Source organism: Balaenoptera ricei, chromosome X (genome assembly GCF_028023285.1).
Source record: "Balaenoptera ricei isolate mBalRic1 chromosome X, mBalRic1.hap2, whole genome shotgun sequence".
Classification (NCBI taxonomy): Eukaryota; Metazoa; Chordata; class Mammalia; order Artiodactyla; family Balaenopteridae; genus Balaenoptera; species Balaenoptera ricei.
In genome coordinates this window covers 60,634,099-60,646,200 of record NC_082660.1, presented here as the reverse complement: position 1 = coordinate 60,646,200, position 12,102 = coordinate 60,634,099, and the positions used below count along the sequence as shown (strand labels likewise).

At 38.0% G+C, this 12,102-nt stretch overlaps 1 protein-coding gene across 4 annotated transcripts in view; it reads left to right on the top strand.

The window, feature by feature from the left end:
• The window catches only part of OPHN1 (oligophrenin 1), a 599,884-nt gene that overhangs the window by 248,734 nt on the left and 339,048 nt on the right, over positions 1-12,102 (top strand). The gene's annotated exons all lie outside the window — the stretch shown is intronic.

The window sequence follows — 12,102 nt, the reverse complement described above, 5'->3', positions numbered from 1 at the left end:
CGTAGATGAGGCTATCTAAGAGGCTTGTTCAAGCTTCCTGATGGGAGGGCCTCGTGGTGGGTAGAGCTGGGTGTTACTCTGGTGGGCCGAGCTCAGTAAAACTTTAATCTACTTGTCTGCTTATGGGTGGGACTGGTTTCCCTCCCTGTTAGTTTTTTGGCCTGAGGCAGCCCAGCACTGGAGGCTACAGGCTTCCTGGTGGGGCCATTGGCAGACTCGGTGAAGGCTCACGCCAAGGAGCACTCCCAGAACCCCTGTTGCCAGTGTCCCGTCCCTGTGGTGAACCACAGCCATCCCCCACCTCTGCAGGAGAACCCACAACACTAGCAGGTTGTTGTGGTTCAGTCTCCTGCTTCTTCCCTCTGGGTCCTGATGCATACACTACTTTGTGTGTGCCCTCCAAGAGCTGAGTCTCTGTTTCCCCCAGTCCTGTTGAAATCCTGCAGTCTAATCCCACTAGCCTTCAAAGTCTGATTCTCTGGGAATTCCTCCTCCTGTTGCCTGACCCCCAGGTTGGCAAGGCTGATGTGGGGCTCAGAACCCTCACTCCAGTGGGTGTACTTCTGTGGTATAATTGTTCTCTGGTTTGTGAGTCACCCACCCAGTGGTTATGGGATTTGATTTTCTTGTGACTGTGCCCCTCCTACCATCTTATTGCGGCTTCTCCTTTGTCTTTGCACATGGGGAATCTTTTTTGGTGAGTTCCAGTGTCTTCCTGTCAATGATTGTTCAGCAGTTAGTTGTGATTCCGGTGCTCTTCCAAGAGGGAGTGAGCACCTGTCCTTCTACTCTGCCATCTTGAACCAATCCCGTCTTCCTATCAGTCTTTTTTCCTACTTCTCTAACAGTGGGACCACCCTGCACACCTATAAGGAAGGTAAACAGCTCAGTGTGAGAGTAGTTTTCAAGAAACTGTCTAGAATTCTCCCAGTAGTGAAATTTAAGGTAGTAGAAACAGCACTGAGCTAAGTACTGTAGCTTAGCTTCCAGTCTACCACTGTATGTTATCAATTTATGGCCTCTTAGCTCCAACCCTCTTCAATACCTGTTCTGTTAAAATGGACAGAAATCCTTTAAGCATCTCTCCTTTACTATAAGCAAGATATTAAGCATTCTCAGTAGAGGGTGCTGGAGGGATATTGCAGGAGGAGGGATTGTCCTGTAGTTTCTAGCTGCTGCATAGGTGGGTTGGTAGAGAGGGAGTGAGATATCCTGTGGGGCTCTGATCCAGGCATATACCCACAGTACAGGGTCCCTCAATGACCTTGAAACCTCCACCTGGCCTGGTGATAACCTTTCTATAGGTCTTTCAGTATATGTCTTTCCCTCAAGGCCTTTCCACTCATGCTATCCTCGAGCTTCCTTCTGTAGGACCAGCACATAGCCTACCTGCTGACTGAAGGTTTATAACAGAGGTGCTGCTCTCCACTTCCTCTGCCAGCCCCCATTATCGCCTGCTTGTGCTCTGGAAGGTTCCTACTGGCCCTATGAATCTTTCCTGAAACCTAGAGTGTTCCCATCCTCTCTGTCTGCTTCACTGGTTGCTGATTCTCTGCCTCCCACCCACACTCTGGACTTGCCTCCTGCTTACTTAGTGACTGTGGACTACCAGGCCAAAACAGCAAACTTCTCTGCTGTTCATTGGCTTCGATTATACCTCTTCCAGTGAGATCTGAACCCCTTCCATATTTGTCCTTCTTTGAGTACCTTACTTCAGCCTTAGGGTACCATATATAGTTTCCTTATATCTTATGGTTAGTTTATTTTAGTTTAATAAGTTTGTAGCTCAGTAATTCTTTGTACTGGTTTCTACCTCTTGACTAGGCCTAGACTGATGCCCCCAGACTGATACACTGCTGCTAGCTGGCTCTGTGATTTTACTGGTACGTGCTTTATTAGGTCCTTACAAATATAATTATATGTTCTCATTTGAAGCCCCGGATAACCCTGTAAAGTACAGGTTATTATCCCTTGTTTAGAGATGAGGAAACTAAGGTTCAGTGACCTGTGGCGTCTAAGGTCACTTGACAAGGAAGTGGCAGAGCTTGGATATGAATTCAGTTCTCCTGGTTGTAAGTCTGTGTCTCCTTTCAGTGTATGAGAGCTATCACTTCTCCCTGGGCCTCAGTTTTCTCATATGTACAATAAGAACAATGGACAAATAACTCATAATCTAATATTCTGTTTGAGATTCTAAAGGTAATTAACTAAATGTGCATCTATTGAGATGTACAAATTAGCTAGTCAGAATTTGGTGTGCCATAAATGTAAAATACACAGTCGATTTTTAAAAATAAAATTTTATTGGAGTATAGTTAATTTACAATGCTGTGTTACTTTCTGCTATATAGTGAAATGAATCAGTTATACATATACATATATCCACTCTTTTTTAGATTCTTTTCCCATATAGCTCATTACAGAGTATTGAGTAGAGTTTCCTGTGCTATACAGTACACCCTTATTCGTTATCTATTTTATGTAAAGTAGCGTGCATATGTCAATCTCAATCTCCTAATTTGTCCCTCTCCCTCTTTCACCGGTGATAACCCTATGATTGTTTTCTACATCTGTAACTCTATTTCTGTTTTGTAAAAAAGTTCATTTGTACCATTTTTTAAAAATTCCACATATAAGAAATATCATATGATATTTGTCCTTCTCTGTCTGACTTACTTCATTCAATATGACAGTCTCTGGGTCCATCCATGTTGCTGCAAATGTCATTATTTTGTTTTTTTTTTTTTACGGCTGAGTTATATTCCATAGTATAAATGTACCACATCTTCTTTATCCATTTCTCTGTCAATGGACATTTAGGTTGCTTCCATGTCCTGGCTATTGTATATAGTGCTGCAGTGAACATCGGAGTGCATGCATCTTTTCGAATTATGGTTTTCTCCGTGGATTTGCCTTGGAGTGGGATTGCTGGGTCATATGGTAGTTCTATTTTTAGTTTTTTAAGGAACCTCCATAATGTTCACCATAGTGGCTGTACCAATTTACATCCCCGCGAACAGTGCAAGAGGGTTCCCTTTTCTCCACACCCTCTCCAGCATTTATTGTTAGTAGATTTTTTGATGATGACCATTCTGACCACTGTGTGGTGATACCTCATTGTAGTTTTTATTTGCATTTCTCTAATAATTAGTGACGTTGAGCATTTTTCATATGCCTCTTGGCCATCTGTATGTCTTCTTTGGAGAAATGTCTAATTAGTTCTCTGGCCCATTTTTTGATTTGTGTTATTGTTTTTTTGATATTGAGCTGCATGAGCTGTTTGTATATTCTGGAGATTAATCCCTTCTTAGATGCTTCATTTGCAAATATTTTCTCCCATTCTGTGGGTTGTCTTTTCATTTCATTCATGTTTTCCTATTCTTTGCAAAATCTTTTGGTTTTAATTAGGTCCCATTTGTTTATTTTTGTTTTTAATTTCATTATTCTATGAGGTGGGTCAAAAGATCTTGATGATTTATGTCATAGAGCAGGGGTCCCCAACCCCCGGGCCATGGACCGGAAACTAGGTTTATTCCTAGGTATTTTATTCTTTTTGTTGCAATGGTAAATGGGATTGTTTCCTTAATTTATTTTTCTGATCTTTCCATGTTAGTGTATAGGATTGCAAGAGATTTCTGTGTATTAATTTTGTATCCTGCAACTTTACTAAATTCACTGATGAGCTTTAGTAGTTTTCTGTTGGAATCTTTAGGATTTTCTATGTATAGTATCATGTCGTCTGCAAACAGTGACAGTTTTACTTCTTCCTTGTCAATTTGGATTCCTTTTATTTCCTTTTCTTCTCTGATTGCCATGGCTTGGGCTTCCAAAACTATGTTGAATAATAGTGGTGAGAGTGGGGACCCTTGTCTTGATCCTGATTTTAGAGGAAATACTTTGTTTTCACCACTGAGAATAATGTTTGCTGTGGGTTTGTCAAATATAGCCTTTATTATGTTGAGGTTGGTTCCCTCTATGCCCACTTTCTGGAGAGTTTTTGTCATAAATCAGTGTTGAATTCTGTCAACATCTTTTTCTGTATCTATTAACATAGTCATATGGTTTTTATTCTTTAATTTGTTAATATAGTATATCACATTGATTGATTTGCATATATTGAAGAATTCTTGCATCCCTGGGATAAGTCCCGCTTGGTCATGGTATATGATCCTTTCAATGTGTTGTTGATTCGGTTTGATAGTATTTTGGTGAGGAGTTTTGGATCTATGTTCATCAGTGATACTGGCCCGTAATATTCTTTTTATATGATATCTCTGTCTGGTTTTGGTATCAGGGTGATGGTGTCCTCGTAGCATGAGCTTGGGAGTCTTCCTTGCTCTGCAATTTCTTTGGAATAGTTTCAGAAGTATAGGTGTTAACTCTTCTCTAAATGTTTGATAGAGTTCGCCTAGAGTCCATTTGGTCCTGGACTTTTGTTTGTTGGAAGTTTTTAAATCACAGTTTCAATTTCAGTATTTGTGACTGATCTGTTCATATTTTCTATTTCTTCCTGGTTCAGTGTTGGAAGGTTGTGCCTCTCTAAGAATTTGTTCATTTCTTCTAAGTTGTCCATTTTACTGGCATATATTTGCTTGTAGTTGTCTTTTAACATCCTTTGAATTTTTGTGGTGTCAGTTGTAACTTCTCCTTTTTCATTTCTATTTTTATTGATTTTAGTCCTCTCTCTTTTTTTCTTGATGAGTCTGGCTAAAGGTTTACCAATTTTTTTTTATCTTCTCAGCGAACCAGATTTTAGTTTCATTGATCCTTGCTATTGTTGTCTTTGTCTCTATTTTATTTATTTCTGCTTTGATTTTTATGATTTCTTTCCTTCTAATAACTTTTGGTTTTGTTTGTTCTTCTTTCTCCAGTTGCTTTAACTGTAAGGTCAGGATGTTTATTTGAGATTTTTCTTTTTTCCTGAGGTAAGATTTTATTGCTGTAAACTTCCCTCTAAGAACTGCTTTTGCTGTGTCTTATAGGTTTTGGATCATCATGTTTTCATTGTCATTTGCCTCTAGGTATTTTTTGAGTTCCTCTTTCAGTTCTTCAGTGATCCATTGGTTGTTTAGTATCATATTTTTTAGACTCCATATTTTTTTTTATAGTTTTTTTTTCCTGTAATTGATTTCTAATCTCATAGTATTGTGGTTGGAATGCACTCGATTTTGAACATAGTATGAAAAATGTAAAATATCTCAATATTTTATATTGATTACATGTTGAAATGAGACTCTTTTCGAAATGTTGGGTTAAATAAAATATATTATTAAGTTTGCCACGGAGTGCAGTGTTGGTGCCGGCAATGCAGGTGGTAAAAGTATTTTCTTAGTTAGAAGCGAGTGTAGAAAGTGACATTTTTTGAGTACACTGCAAGGGAGCACCATATGAGACCAAGAGGGGGTCTGCCCCAGGGGAGAGAAACTGGGCTTCTTTTATGTTCCATTCTGGTCACCCTTAGGTTAATATTCCACCAGTATGGTGGTTTGGGCTGTGTGTGTTGTATCTCAATCTTCCTGGAATGCCAACTGCTTTTGACTGCTGGTAATTTCACTTGCGGGGAGGGTGCTATTTTCTTATCTTGAAAGGACCTCCCCAGCCTAAGATGGCTGTTCTATTCTTAAGCGCCACAAGTTAAATTCACCTGTTTTTCCTTTTTTAATGTGACTACTAGAAATTTTAAAATTTATAGATGTGGTTTGCATTTTATTTCTATTTGATAACACTGAACTAGTCAAAGTAGCTACCTTTGGTAGACAGCTCCTGCCATTGCATAGGCTCTCTGGGTCTAAAATGAACCGGAGGCAGCATTTGAAGAAAATTATATATACATAGATATAGAATTAATTAAATTATTTAACATATATAAAGTTCTTAGAACAGCACCTGGCAATAATAAGTGTTAAATAAGTGTTTCCTGTGGTCGTCACCGTCGTCCTCTTCCTCCTCCTCCTTATCATTGTTATTACTGCCTGCAAAACAGGGAGAATAGAATATTCCCCATGAAATTATCCCATTGATGATGGATTTACTCTGATTTTAAAAATTCAGAAAAGAAATTTATGAATGAGGCAGAAAGAGAGGGGTAGGGGCAGTGACTGTTTCCCAGGTGACTACTGGCATATGGAGAGATTTCATGTCACTAGGTGTTTAGATCTCTGTCTGGCTCCACAGGATGTGGTAGTTGTCTTTTTGTCATAGAAACAAAAAAAAAGATGTAGAATAAGAGTTCTGGGAAGTAAGAAGGGACACATTCTGAGTAAACTTATCCTGTCATTCAAATGGGATTATCCTCTTCAAATGACACTGATGCTACAAACTCTTGAAATAATAAATGTCTTATGTGTAATTTGTGGAAAAGTGATGGGGCAAGCATAACGGGGAGTGACTTTTGATACTCGATAATCTCCTGTTGCTCCTGTATGGACAGATTTTGAGCTGCTGTTCAGGGATGGTTTTGGTGCCTTATGCAAGTTGCCCTGTTTGCAGAGTTCATTTACAGGCCAGTCACATCTGTTGTTAGTTCAACTTGGGTGATTAGGCCCCAGTAGACAGGCTCTTTCAATAATCTGAATCTCAGAAGGCTATTTTGTAATTGAGTCATTTCATAAAGACAACAGTTCCCATCAGATTAGCCAATCGGTGATACCTTGGGCACTAGCTTCTGTTATACAATAGCTTATAAGTGGCTGTCAGATGGTTCACTTTCCTAGCATGGAATCATGGGCCAGGTGACGTCACAGGTATCATCTCTATCGGAGGGTTTTTCCCAGGGGGAAACTTTTGATTGGCGCTCCTAATTCTCTACTTCAGGCACAGCAGTTTTCTTTTGATCTGTTTTATATAGGGGATTTTTGGGGGTAATATTTCTTTTTAAACAGGACAATATTAGTTAAAAAGTTAGTAAACCACTTCTTTATGCTAAAACTTGATAGATCTCACTTTTCCAGTTAAATACGATTTGTCTTTCAACTTCTGTGTGGTAGTTTGGGTATTTATGCAATTAGGTGGGCATTTGTTTTCTTCTAATTTTAATATGTAATCTACAGTTTTATCAGACTACTATTTTACAGTGCTTAGTTTTTGAAAACGTAGTGTTTGATTTTTGCATTCTGAAGATTGAAATTATATACAGCATACACACACATATATAATTTAAAGTGAAATAGTATTGCCGACTGAAAAAATGCACCACCTAAAAGTTGAGAATTATGTTTTTTTGATGGACTTTCTAAGGACTCAAGCCCGGGAGGCGACCTCTCAGATAGTTCCGAGGGACTGCTGTGAAGAGGTGAGGGATGAGCCAAGATATACAGGGGTTTTTGCAACAAAAATCAGTAGTTGGAACATCAACAGATTACTGTTAATTAAAGAAAACTAGACATCTCAGGTTAATGAATTTAGAAAATGAATTTTCTGTGTATGGGAAGATGCAAGAGCCTGGGCTTATAGAAATCATTCGTTTGACATGCATCTTAACTATCTAGGGCCAGTATCATGTTTTTCTCCATTCTGAAACCCCTCAAGGTACACAGTTGCGGGTGGATGCAGTGGCTGATGGCTGATGGCTTAATGGCAGGCATCCTGCCTGTTTCCATCCTGGGTTCCTTCAGGGCTCAACTTTGGGGTCGGCTGTAGTGGCTGATGGCTTGTTAGCTGCAACAGCCTTTGTTTGCTGATATGGCATGTGGCATTCTTTGTCCATAGTATAATAGGATCTGTAAGGAAACTCAGCAGTCTCCACTCTTTACCTCCTTCTCACAGGCGTCTTTTTTTTCTTTTCCATTATGGTTTGTTACAGTGTTTTAAATATAGTTCCCAGTGCTATACAATAGGGCCTTGTTGTTTATCCATTCTATATATAATAGTTTGCATCTGCTAGTCCCAAACTCCCAATCCAGCTCTCCCCAACTACCCCTCCCTCCTTGGCAACTATAAGTCTGTTCTCTATGTCTTTGAGTCTATTTCTGTTTTGTATATAATTTCATTTGTATCATTTTTAAGATTCCACATATAAAGTGATATCATATGGTATTTGTCTTTCTCTGTCTCACTTACTTCAATTAGTATAATAATCTCTAGGTACATCCATGTTGTTGCAAATGGCATTATTTCATTCTTTTTTATGGCCAAATAATACTCCAGTGTGTATGTGTGTGTGTGTGTACTGCATCTTCTTTATCTGTTCATCTGTTGGTGGACAATTAGGTTGTTTCCATGTTTTAGCTATTATAAATAGTGCTGCTATGAACTTAGGAATGCATGTATCTTTTCAAATTATAGTTTTGTCCAGATATATGCCTAGGAGTGGGATTGCTGGCTAAAATGGCAACTATATTTTTAGTTTTTTGAGTACCCTCCGTACTGTTCACCATAGTGGCTACAGGAATTTACATTCCCACCAACAGTTTAGGAGGGTTCCCTTTTCTCTCCAGCCTCTCCAGCAGTTGTTATTTGTAGACTTTTTAATTATGGCCATTCTAACCAAGGTGAGGTGGTACCAAATTATAGTTTTGTTTTGCATTTCTCAGAGGCATCTATTTTTAAACAGTTTAATTTGTATTCTTTAGTGGTTATTTTCCTATTTAAAAATATACTTGTATTGCTATTTCTTGATTTATCCAATTTAGAAATTACTTCTTCATGCTATGAATACAAGACAGCATTGTTCACACCTATCTTTCCCTCCCTTTCTAATTTTTGGAATAATTATAAAATCCTTTTACTTCTTCTATTGCTTAACTCTGTTACTTTATTATTTTTCTAACGTGTTTATTGGAGTATAATTGCTTTACAATGTTGTGTTAGTATCTGTTGTATAACAAAGTGAATCAGCTATATGTATACATATATCCCCATATCCCCTCCCTCTTGCATCTCTATCCCACCCTCCCTATCCCTCCCCTCTATGTGGTCAAAAAGCACCAACTGATCTCCCCATGCGATGCAGCTGTTTCCAACTAGCTATCTATTTTACATTTGGTAGTGTATGTATGTCAGTGCTACTCTCTCACTTCCTCCCAGCTTATACTTCCCCCTCCCCGTGTCCTCAAGTCCATTCTCTATGGCTACATCTTTCTTCCTGTCCTGCCCCTAGGTTCATCAGAAACTTTTTTTTTTTAGATTCCATATATATGTGATAGCATATGGTATTTGTTTTTCTCTTTCTCACTTCTCTCTGTATAACAGACTCTAGGTCCATGCACCTCACTAAAAATACCTCAATTTCGTTTCTTTTTATGGCTAATATCCAATTGTATATATGTGCCACATCTTTTTTATCCATTCATCTGTCGATATTCACTTTGGTTGCTTCCATGTCCTGGCTATTGTAAATAGTGCTGCAATGAACATTCTGGTACATGACTCTTTTTGAATTATGGTTTTCTCAGGGTATATGCCCAGTAGTGGAATTGCTGGGTCATATGGTAGTTCGATTTTTAGTTTTTAAAGAAATTTCCGTACTGTTCTCCATAGTGTCTGTATCCATTTACATTCCCACCAACAGTGCAAGAGGCTTCCCTTTTCTCCACACCCTCTCTAGCATTTATTGTTTGTAGATTTTTTGATGATGGCCATTCTCACAGGTGTGAGGTGATACCTCATTGTAGTTTTGATTTGAATTTCTCTAATGATTAGTGATGTTGAGCATCCTTTCATTTGTTTGTTGGCAATCTGTTTATCTTCTATGGAGAAATGTCTGTTTAGATCCTCTGCCCATTTTTGGATTGGATTGTTTGTTTTGTTGATATTGAGCTGCATGAGCTGCTTATATATTTTGGGGATTAATCCTTTGTGAGTTGCTTCATTTGCAAATATTTTCTCCCATTCTGAGGGCTGTCTTTTCGTCTTGTTTATGGTTTCCTTTGCTGTGCAAAAGCTTTTAAGTTTCATTAGGTCCCATTTGTTTATTTTTGTTTTTATTTCCATTTCTCTAGGAGGTGATTCAAAAAGGATCTTGCTGTGATTTATGTCGTAGAGGGTTCTGCCTATGTTTTCCTCTATGAGATTGGTAGTGTCTGGCCTTACATTTAGGTCTTTAATCCATTTTGAGTTTATTTTTGTGTATGGTGTTAGGGAATGTTCTAATTTCATTATTTTACATCTAGCTGTCCAGTTTTCCCAGCACCACTTATTGAAGAGGCTGTCTTTTCTCCACTGTATATTCTTGCCTCCTTTATCAAAGATAAGGTGACCATATGTGCATGGGTTTACCTCATAGCTTTCTATCCTGTTCCATTGATCTATATTTCTGTTTTTGTGCCAGTACCATACTGCCTTGATGACTGTAGCTTTGCAGTATAGTCTGAAGTCTGGAAGCCTGATTCCTCTAGCTCCATTTTTTTCCCTCAAGATTGCTTTGGCTATTCGGGGATTTGTGTTTCCATACAAATTGTGAAATTTTTTCTTCTATTTCTGTGAAAAATGCCCTTGGTAGTTTGGTAAGGATTTCATTGAATCTGTAGATTGCTTTGGGTTGTATAGTCATCAAAACATTGATTCTTCCAATCCAATAACATAGTATATCTCTCCATCACTTTGTATTATCTTTCCTTTCTTTCATCAGTGTCTTATAGTTTTCTGCATACAGGTCTTTTGTCTCCTTAGGTAGGTTTATTCCTAGATATTTTATTCTTTTTGTTGCAGTGGTAAATGGGAGTGTTTCCTTAATTTCTCTTTCAGATTTTTCATCATTAGTGTATAGGAATGCAAAAGATTTCTATGCATTAATTTTGTATCCTGCTACTTTACCAAATTCATTGATTAGCTCTAGTAGTTTTCTGGTAGCATCTTTAGGATTCTGTATGTATTGTATCATGTCATCTGCACAGTGACAGCTTTACTTCTTCTTTTCTGATTTGGATTCCTTTTATTTATTTTCCTACTCTGATTGCTGTGGCTAAAACTTCCACAACTATGTTGAATAATAGTGGTGACAGTGGACATCCTTGTCTTGTTCCCCATTTTAGAGGAAATGGTTTCAGTTTTTCACCATTGAGAATGATGTTGGCTGTGGGTTTTTCATATACGGCCTTTATTATGTTGAGGTAAGTTCCCTCTATGCCTACTTCCTGGAGAGTTTTTATCATAAATCGGTTTTGAATTTTGTTGAAAGCTTTTTCTGCATCTGTTGCGATGATCACATGGTGTTTATCCTTCAGGCTGTTAATATGGTATATCACATTGATTGATTTGCGTATATTGAAGAATCCTTGCATTCCTGGGATAAACCCCATTTGATCATGGTGTACGATCCTTTTAATGAGCTGTTGGCTTCTGTTTGCTAGTATTTTGTTGAGGATTTTTGCATCTATGTTCATCAGTGATATTGGTCTGTACTTTTCTTCTTTTGTGACATCTTTGTCTGGTTTTAATATTAGAGTGATGGTGGCCTTGCAGAATGAATTTGGGAGTGTTCTTCCCTCTCTTATATTTTGGAAGAGTTTGAGAAGGTTAAGTATTAGTTCTTCTCTGAATGTTTGATAGAATTCACCTGTGAAGCCATCTGGTCCTGGGCTATTGTTTGTTGGAAGATTTTTAGTCACTCTTTCTATTGCAGTGCTTGTGATTGATCTGTTTATGTTTTCTATGTCTTCCTGGTTCAGTCTCAGATGGTTGTGCTTTTCTAAGAATTTGTCCATTTCTTCCAGCTTGTCCATTTTATTGGCACGTAGTTGCTTGTAGTAATCTCTGATGATTTTTTGTATTTTTGCAGTGTCAGTTGTTAATTTCCCCTTTTCATTTTAGTTGTATCAATTTGAGTCTTTTCTCTTTTTTTCTTGATGAGTCTGGCTAATGGTTTATCTATTTTGTTTATCTTCTCAAAGAACCAGCTTTTATTTTTATTGATCTTTGCTACTGTTTCCTTCATTTCTTTTTAATTTATTTCTGAGCTGATCTTTATGATTTCTTTACATCTGCTAACTTTGGCGTTTCTTTGTTCTTCTTTCTCTAATTGCTTTAGGTGTGAGGTTAGGTTGTATATTTGATATTTTTCTTGTTTCTTCTGGTAAGTTGCACTGATGTAAATGTCCCTCTTAGGACTGTTTTTGGTGCATCCCATAGGTTTAAGGTCATCGTGTTTTCATTGTCATTTATTTC